This window comes from Dasypus novemcinctus, chromosome 1, assembly GCF_030445035.2.
Source record: "Dasypus novemcinctus isolate mDasNov1 chromosome 1, mDasNov1.1.hap2, whole genome shotgun sequence".
NCBI classification, from domain to species: Eukaryota; Metazoa; Chordata; class Mammalia; order Cingulata; family Dasypodidae; genus Dasypus; species Dasypus novemcinctus.
Window position 1 is genome coordinate 71,935,591 of NC_080673.1, and position 10,759 is coordinate 71,946,349.

Below are 10,759 nucleotides of genomic sequence, written 5' to 3' on the forward strand. Positions count from 1 at the left end.
CCACTGCCTTCATTTTCCAACAAGGCAGGGGTCAAGTGGTCTAAATCAGCCAGGCTCTGGACTTGAAATACTAAAGGTTCATTTCTTGTTATTAATTACAAACTCAATGGATAAGTAATTTTTCATATTTTATTATGCAAAGTAATAAAATATTAAATTGGCATTGCAACACAGCCTGTTTTGTCCCATATAGTCATTCAAATTAATTAGTATTTTAATTTCTTAGTGGGGAATTGAATGTACTATCTTAAAAAATAGATCATGGGTCAACTTTTTGCAGCCAAAAAAAGGACTACCATGTATGTGGCTACTGCAGAAGAAAAATTCCGCTGCAAAGCAATAAAATCATTTCAAACAACATTTAATTATTCTGAATTGTTCCAAATGTGCCACTAGGAGCAGTTTAACATAAACAAAATTTAAATTATTATAAAAGTAATAAAAAATATATACATCTGATTTTAAGCAAAACTTATATTGGGACTGTCCAGCATTATAAATGAAAAATAAGTCAATGTAACACAACAATTAATTTTTTTTTTAATTTGAAGACATAACATGCTTAAAAGGTTAAATGATGCAGCACCTGATAGGAAATAAATTTCTCAGGACTTTATAAAGGATTTTGAAGGGGCACAATGTAAGTGGGAGGCAATATTCTTTCATGGTTCCGGAATTTCTGTAAAGGAGGGTTTTCAGGATAGCAATCTCACTGGTTTAGAAGGAGATTTGCAAGGGGGGGACAGATGAGGAGGCATGTGGGAAACAGCAAGAGGCAGGGGCCCAAAGGATTCATCTTGAAATCATGTTTACAGAGAAAAAAAATATTTCAATGTAAAGACCATATTTATTTGGGATGTCCTTGGGGGGATGATGGTGGAGATGGATATTATGAGGAAGCTGCAGCCTCCTTTAGCCTCTCCCCACATCTCTAGGCCAGTGCTGGATTGGAACCAACACTGAATACAGATTTGAAATTAATGAATTTTAATTGGGATGCCACCACCAACTCAGTGTGTCATGCGAGTGAACAATTTAAACACTATTGTTTCAGCTTATGATGTGAAAATGAGGGGCAAATGACTGCTCTGGATTTAAAACTGGACTCCCCATCCCATCCTAGTATGCTAGTACTCTGTCCTTTACACAAGGCAGGTTTATTATCTTACTGGCCTCAGGAGATTAGTGACTCTGTCATGGGAAGAGTAAAATTGTATGTGCTATTATTCTTTTATATTTTTTAATATTTGAGAATATATCACATTTGAAATATCAATAATTTCAATATTGAAATCTGTTATCTCACAGGATAATTTATTCAATTCCCCAGTAATGCTCACAATCTAAATTAAAGATTTCGTTCAAGTATTTTAGTCTATTGCAATATAGCTTTATAAAAATTCAAGTAAAGTCTCATCTTGGATTAAGCTAAACTATTACTCAAAATCCCTATAGTCAGGTTTACTCTGCACATGCTGCAGATATGCTAATGTGAAAACCCCAATAGGAACATTATTTGTGTGATTATAAAATATTAATCCACTCCACGAAATTAGACTAAACAAAAAGCACTTTACCAACAGGGAATCTCTTCTGGTTCATAAATAAATAATTTGCCTGAATTGCACTTTTACAATTTGCTGTAAACTCACATTAAAGACGTCAAATAAAGAGATGCTGAAAGTCTATCACTGAACTAATGAGGGTGCCATTGACAAATCCATCACTTTACAATACAATCTCTCTTTGAGTATCTGTGGGATAAATTCATTTTACAGCTCTGTTTTGAAAATCTGTATTTCTGCTCTTATGTTAACTTTCTTATGTGTATCTATATGGCTTTGTTTAGTCTTTGGACCCTTTGACTTCCATGCATGATCTTATTTCTCTCCTTTATTTGACTTTTAGAAAGCTTAATATAATCTACAGACTACCTTCCTTAGTTATACATTTCTCCATGCTAACCATATATTCCAGAAATTTTTTTTCATTACACTAATTTAACTTCCTATATATTCATTTAACTATTCTGTCCTTGTGTTGTAGATATACTTTTGTAAGCTGCTTCAAATTCATTGTAGAATGAAGTTGCTGTATAAACTAATATAATTAGTAATTGTTTTGGCTGATGAGCAATAAGTTATATATTTTAGAATGGTATACCAAGAAAAGAGCAAAGCCCACCTTCTTTGGATGTTTACTTATTTTGAAATTCTTAGAAACTAATAAAATATATTTCTTTTCAAGGAAATGTTTTAATTATAAACTAGATCACCCTCATTGAGTTACCAGGATTTTTGTTTTGTTAAATCTGAAGTATTTTAGAAGAAACTGTTGTTTTACCTTTCCTAGATGGGACACACCAATTTGATTTCAATTTAGAGAATTGCATTAAATTAACAAAAATATTATAAAAATAGGTTCACAGATAAACACGGTTACATGATAGTTAATATTTTACAACCACCACTGAAAATTGAGAGATGAACATTCTCCTTCTAAATCAGAGATAAGTTTTCAAAATGTAACAGACTCTGAATAATCTTATATTCTAATTTGCTTTTCTAAGTGAGCCACTAAGAATTTCAACAAAGTTTCAGAATTAATAAATAACTTCCTTGAGGGACTGAAACTATTACTGAATTACGTCAACAACAATAAAATGATGGATGGATAAATAATCATAACTCACAAAGCCTGGACAGTGTGGTTGAATAAGGTCAGAAAAACCTGGATGCTAGTCCAGGTTTGTGACTTCACACAAGTTGTGGATCTCTCTGTGCCTTTTATTTTAGATGACGATAAAAATGCCCAGCATGTTTCCTCAGAGACTTGTCAGGAAAAATCAAGAAAAATGAAGAATAACATTCTAAAACATTTTTAAAAATTGGTTTAATGTTAATAGTTCTATGCATATATGTACTTTGAAAAATAGAAGGGACCTAACAAAATTTACTGAGTACTTTTAAGCACTGTGACCCCACTGTTCTTCAGACACTAAAGATTGGTGGAGATTGAATTACAAGTTTCTTAGCCAACCAAGATCTGTAGCCCTGTCATTGTATCAAGTAAAATCATTCCTTGGCTAATTAACTAGCCTCACTAATTTCAGAAGAAGTACTCACATTTGGCTTGAGATATGAAAAAATGAGTCATGGAACATATATTCTAGCATGAGAGACAGACCATAAACAAAATAAAGAAGTAACGTATGAGTTACGAGAAGGACTAAGGAGAAATGAAAAGAAGGAAAAGGAAGGTTTGGGAGAAGAGGGCATTTGCAAGGTGACTTTGAGAAAAGATGTGAAGGAAGTGAAGAAGTGACTAGTCAAAGGAGAAAGCCAGGCAAGCACAAAGATCTTGAGGCAAGACGCCTGGAGACTTTATTGTGGCTAGAAAGCAAGCTGAGAAAGGGGAAGCAAAGAAGAAAAGAGGTCAGAGAAGTGACAAATAAGAGCAGGTCACACAGGGCCTTTTGGTTCCTTGTAAGGATTTGGCTTTTACTGTGAGTGAAATAGGAAGCCTGGGGTTTTGAGCAAATAAATGAAATGATCTGGCTTGCATTCTAAAAGATCACTCTGGCTGCTATATTTAGACTAAAGTAAAAATGGGAAGAGTTAAGGACAGAAAAAGGGAAGCCAATTCAATTGCTTATTCATTTATTCATTCAATAAAAATTTATCTGGGTCCTACTATGAGACAAGTAATGTTTTAGTATCTGATATGAGATATATCAGTGAACACAGCAGATAAATATACCTGACCTCACTGAACTTCAGTCTAATGGGAGGAAGACAGATACACACACACACATACATACACATGTACAAATACCTAATATAGTGTATATATATTGTTACTTAAATTTATGAGATTTGGTTGTTCTCCTCAAGGAAATGAGTAGAGATTGGAAAAGAAGTTGTTACAGGTACTGATTCCAGGGGTGTTGAAACATTTAACGTATAGGGAGACAGAGAAAAGCTGGTGAAATTGATAAATACTGTGGGGGGAACCACGAAAAATTGCAGTGGGCAATGGGAATCAGACAAGATGAGGAGATGGTTACAAAAATAAATAAGATAGTAAAGAAAGATTAAGCCTGATGAAGAATGTCAGATATGAGCAAATACTTGAAGCTTGAGAGGAAATTATTAAAATAGATGTCTAAATTAAAGAGCAGGAGCAAAAGCCCTATGTCAGATGTTTGTCTTGCATGTTCTAAGAATAACAAGAAGCCAGTATGAGCAAAGCATCGAGAGCAAGGAAGAAGACTAGTAGAAAAGGATGTCAGAGTCCAATAACGGGATGTTGTTAATAATCCAAGGGAAGGATGATGATGTCTCAGAGCTTGGTGGTAACAGTGAAGGAAACAGTGAATATGATAAGTAAGAATTAGTTTTGGATTAGTTTTGAAAGGAAAAGCAACAAGACTAGCTGACAGAATATACACAGTGGTAGAAGGAAATTCAAAGATGACTCCAAGATTTTTGACCTAACCTTCTAAACTATTAGATGGTTAATAAGAGAATGGCTGAAGATAGATCATGTATAATTGGCGGAAAAAGTTTTTTTGCTGAATAAAAATTGTACACTTACTAGAGTTCAGATATTTATAAAAGGTAGCACTAGTCAGTATTCTATTGGGATTAAGCACACAGACTCTGTGATCAGAGTACTGGATTTGAAATCTACTTCCACCAGATGCTAGCACCATAAACTTAACCTCTCTGAGCCTCAGTATTTTCATCTGGCAAATGATGAGGGACTATTCTTACCTCCAGAATTATTGGGAAAACAAGGCAATGTTTAGTGCTCACCAGTACTTGACATAATGTAAGCAATTATATGTGTTTGAATATATTAATGATAAAATATTTCTCAAAAATGTCAAATCTTCTATACCAAATAATTAACAATAATGTCACTTGCTTCCAGCCACAAACAGTCAAGAATGGTTTGTAAATGCTTCTCAACATTTCTTTAAAGCGATTTAATTCTTTGACTTTTACCCACTGATCATTTCTTAAATATGGATTTATGTCTGGAAATTGAAGAAGACTGTGTTCCTATAGTTAGTTCTTCGTTACCACATACAAATCACCTGTCAAATGGATTATATTTCATCATCATGACTTTATTATCCAATTTAGTTTTAGTGAAGGAAGATCAGGGAAAAGTCAGCAGGCTTTGAATAACAGGTATATATATTATATATGTAAATATATAATTAGTTACACACATGTAAAATTATTTATAATTATATATTATATATACACAATTATATACATATATGTATATATGTAAAAATTAGTTGCACGTATTTATTTTTAAAAGAGCATTTGTCTTAATAGATTTTTTATCTACTTGCCTACATTCCCCATATCTTTCCTCTTTATTTAACAATTATTAAAGTTGGCTGTTCTTGTCACAGATTACTTAACACCAAAAGTCATTAGAGAATGTTTATATTACTCTATATTCAAGACTCTTTAAGGAACTTTTAAAATTAATCCTGGCCACTATAATTTCCCAGTCATTATTTTCCTATTTCTACTCATAGTCTCCTAATTTGGAGCACTATACCAACATTCATGACTATTGAAAAAACCTGAGCTCTAGATTTATTAATTCTTAGACTAGAGGACCCACCTCAGGGTCTATGAAGTCCTCTATACTCACTAACACAGCAGCCCATCACAACTAATGAGGCTCTCAGACAGCTTTTCATTCTAATGATGATAGAGGGCAAGCTGCAGATAAAGCAATGAAAGATTGATCCCATGAATTGCTAAATACATAAATATTTTTCAAAAGCACTTCTAAAATACTTTCCTGAAATCTCAGTGGAACAATAAAAGAATAAAATAATTAGGAATTAAAATAGGCAAAAAAGAAACATACACAAATTCATCAGGAAATAAATTATGTCTGTGAAAATCTATCACCATAACAGTATGGTCACACAAGCATCTGGAAGACTTACATAAAATATGCAACATGAGTTTAACTGGCCATCAATAATACTGTACAGGGCAATAATCATGATTTGTACTGGTATTCAAAACTTAGAGTCCTTAATTTCATAGTACTTTGCTTAATGAATTTAAAAACATACCAAAAGGGATAAAACAAAATTGAAAAATAACTGTAGTTTGTTGTTGTTGTTAAGAATCACTGCAAAGATCAAAAGCAGAACAAGCAATAAAATATTTTTCTTCCTTTAATGTAATCTTCACAATCCATCCATTTGAGTCCATCTATTTCTTCGGAAAAGAAGATTTATCATTGAAAACCCAGAAATGGATTTTTCAACCTCCTAAAATTCTGACACTGCTTCCAAATTATACAGTGTTGTAGGTTAAAAGAAGCAGTACATTTACCCCTGCCCTTCCGTTGTCTCTGGGTCTCCCTCTCCTACAATCTCCCCCTTCTTTCCTTCTCCAAAAACACATCCACATATCACTCGTACCACTGCACTGACCCCTAGGAATGTACTTCAAACTGCTGATGGCTCTGATTTAAGGAAGATGACAATCTTCTTTCCCTTTGGTTCAGACAACATATCATTATACTTTTTAAAGATATTTTAACAACAAATAGGGGAAATAGAAACAAGATTTTTTAAAAGCCTCAATATATGCTCATATCTGCAGAGCAAAGACCCTTTCTCTTAACTAAGACCACAGATTGCTCTGACTTTAAAGGAAAGGGGCTATGAGAACAAATTCTGGAGTTTAGAGGTCTGCAGGGCTTTTCCTGGCTATCTAGAAGAACTTGAGGAAGTTATTTTAACTCTGTGAGCTTTAGTTTCCACAGCTGTGAAATGGGAATGATATTACTAGGGTTGGGTAGGGCTCCAAGGATAAAATGATTAAAAAGCACTTAGCACAATGACTGAACATAGAAATACTCAACATATTTTTTAAATTATGTATTTATTGTTTTGTGCCCACCCAGCTCTTTTACCTATATTCTGCCTAAGAGATACTACACCAAGATATGCAAACATTTAATCTCAGGCACACTAATCATTACTCTAAATCTTGTGGAAGAAAGAAAAACTTCTAAACTTGTTTTCCAGAATAATCTTACAAATGTCTCCATGATTTCTCTTGGAGATCACAATGACCTCAATGTGGAATAAATTAATTTCTACTCTTTTCTACTATTTAATGAATCATAGTCCCTTCACCTCATGTTCCGAAGACACTTTCAACATATAATTCCTAGTGGCTTTTTTGCTGACTGGTACTTACATCAGTGGTTCTTCCATTGCTGTCCATGAACTCCTGGCACCCCAAGAACGCATTAGGGAGGGATGGGAGGTCAAAACTATTTTAATAATAATGCAAAATATCATTAATCTTTGTCACTGTGTTGACATTTGCACTAAATGCTGTAAAAGCAATTATGGGTAAAACTGCACAAATCAAGGTAGTGGCTCCATACTATACTAGCAGTTGTATTCTTTACTGCCACACACTCACAATAAAAGTAAAATAAAAAGTAAAATAAAAGTAAAATTTCACTTACAAAGTAAAAAAATCAGTTGAAGTATCAGTAAAAATGTTAATTTCATTAAATCTAGATCCAAAATCTCAATATCTTTTTAATACTTTGAGCAACAAAATAGAAAATGAGCACGAATAACCATTGCTCTGTACCAAAAGCAATGTGGTTTTCTCAAAAAGCAAGTGTGCAATTGTTTGGGTTGCAAGCTGAACTAGCCACTTTTTAAATGGACTACCACTTTTACTTGAAAGAACAACTGACAGAGAAACTGTCTTTTTTTTAGACTTGGGGATTTAGCAGATTTTTCTTTTTTTAATGAACAAAGGAATCTTCACTCTTCAAGGAAAACAACTAACAATCTATTTTGTTAATAATAAAATGCAAGCTTTCAAGTGAAAATTCAAATTTTGGAAAACTTCCATCCATCACCAAATGCTTCAGAATCCCATTACATCAAAGACTTTCTTGTAATATAAGATCCTTGATGAAATGATCAAATGTGAATTTTAATATTATATAAAGAAATGTGTCTACACTAGGAAGATCTGCATAATTGAGTTAACCAATATTTTCAAAATGATCAGCACATGGTGTTTCTAGGTCCTTATGCAAAAGTAAAAGATTCATTCAAAAATTTAGAGAGACCAATATATTTTTATATACAAGACTATTAACAGTTGGAATCCGAAGTTGTTTCAAATCCCACATTGCAAGTTTTACAAAATTGCGACTTGTCAAGTTCTGGTGTAGTATCAAAAAAAATGACAATTATCTTAATAAGATATCAAAATGTCCCACCCTTAACCAATTCTAAGTAGCTTTGTGAAGAATGATCCCTTTCATATACCTTAACCAAAGATACTCAGAAATATAAAATAATGCCATTCTTTTCACTCTTTTTTAAAATTTTTTTTATTTTTTTTATTTTTGGAAAATAGAGGCTTCTTTTATAAATAAAATTAAAATGTTATGGGTTTAATGTGTTTTTAATTGAATTAGTCAATAAATATTTGTTTCCTCAGTTTGAATGCTTAAACATCAATAATAACAATATCAAGTAAATATTGATAGATAAAACTCATCTTTAAAAAAAAAAAAAAAGCCCAAAAAGTTCCTTAGTATCCTTGATCATTTTTAAGAAAGTAAAAGGGTCCTGAGACCAAAACATTTGAGAACTGCAGCCTGAGGGCTACCTGGGTACACACGGTGCTTGCACCTATTTAAACCCCAAGCTCCATAACAGACCATGAAGTTCCACTTTCCTGCTTCAAGTTTTCTGATAATTCTGATAGGAGATAATTTGTATGCCCTCAGTTCAATTAGTAATCAAGGTCAAATTTACTCTCTCCATTTCTCCCAGTGTCATTCTCTTGATTTATTCCTGAGGAATAAGAACACATATTGTTCTGCCCTTGGCTCTTCCATTATCTCATTAAATAACCATGCACTGAGCACCTAGGATACATCAGGTAACCTAATAGTTTCTGTCTGAGATAACCAAGATCAGTAAAAGAAAGCCCCTGACCTTAATGAGATCCAACCAAGTTCCTAAATTGTGTGCTTCTATATAAGACATGTTAAAAGAAAAACGCTTTTGGAGTATTTTTGTGTCTATATAGTTTCTTGAACTAGAAAAATGGAACAAACTTAACAGCAACTATTCTGACATAATCAAGACTGCAGGTGCAATTCTGAGACTACAAACATGTGCAATAAAAGAAGGATTAACCATGTCGCTATAACCAAAAAGCTGCCCTTCAGAGATACTCTTAATCAAACCAAACTTTTAAGATACAAGAGAAAAGGTAAGTGAAAGTATACAACTGGACAAATCACTGGAATGAGCAGTATTAGAACCAGAGTCTTCAGCCCTCTGCCCCAAGTGTCAGAGCAAGAAAAAGAAGGCAGATGAAATTTTTCTCCTCTGCCCACTGACCCTCTCTGGGCTAGCCCAAGGAATGTGATCAGCTAAGACTCTGGCCAGAAACCTGAATAAGCAACCCAGAATCCTCTAAGTGTACATGAATACATTAAAAAAAAAAAAAAAAAAAAAAAGCATTGCAGCAGAGTCTGCATTTGGGGAAAAAAATCACCTCAAACAACCAGAGGTAATTTATAACTATGCAGAATCAGGGTTAATTAATTGTATTTGAGCAGAAGGAAAACAGCACTTCATTATTTATACTTGAAAGATACAACCAATAATAATATGAAATTCTAGCTCTCAACTACTGCTTTCAATATTCTTTGGAGAAACACATTTGCTTTTAATTTTAAGAGTGGTAAGAGCTTGGAAACTTAAACTTGGTTTACAATTTCAGCACTTTTGTTCTCCAAAGATACTCTAGCAAACATTTTTTTTAAAGAAAATCACCATATTGAATTCTCCCCAGATTTTTAAATGAATAGAGTACAGTGACTATGAATGACAACTTCTCAAATTGATGTTACTTGGGATTTAAAAAGTAACACATATATCATTCCCATTACTAAAAAAAAATTATAATTATTATTTTAATTCCATGCCTACTATAATGCCAGGACTATTTAATAAATCAAGCTAAGCAGGTTGTTTCATGTATAATGAGTAAATAACATGACAACATAAATCTTCTAATAATAACAGCAGACATTCATCCTTACTCTCCATAGTGTTCTAATAAAATGCAATGTATTGAACAAAACAACCAATAACAATTTGATTTACATTTTAGCAAATTCATCTACATTTTGGATTGACTTACTTGCCTGCCTTCAATAAACATATGATTTTCAAATGACTGAAATCTCTAAACTATTTCCAGAATAGGGAGAAAGAGACAGGGGATGTGTTTGAGGGAGGGATAACTCTAAATCATGACAAAATTACATTTAAATCATGGCCTAAGTAAACCAAATAGTTCGACATATAAGACTTACATTAAGAACTTAAAATAATAAGAGTTTGGTAAAAGGACGGTTGGCCTAGAAGCCCCTTCAGAGCTGTGGATGTAAAAATCAAATTGAATTCTGCTCAAAAATATTATATCCTCGTAGAGCAGACATAGCTAGCTATTATAAAAAAATAGAAGCACTGAAGATTCAAAATAATAGTAATGTATGAGTATTTTAAAGGAAGAAGATCTCCTATATCCTCAAAACAGAAAAGAAAGCAAGAAAGCAAACACATGAGCCTCAATTTCACAAGCATGTTGTATATGGGCCACTGCCAAATATCACAAACCACATTTGATATTTTGTGTTTTTG

At 33.0% G+C, this 10,759-nt stretch overlaps 1 protein-coding gene across 1 annotated transcript in view; it reads right to left on the reverse strand.

The window, feature by feature from the left end:
• FAT4 (FAT atypical cadherin 4) overlaps positions 1–10,759 on the reverse strand; it is a 182,620-nt gene that overhangs the window by 161,197 nt on the left and 10,664 nt on the right. The gene's annotated exons all lie outside the window — the stretch shown is intronic.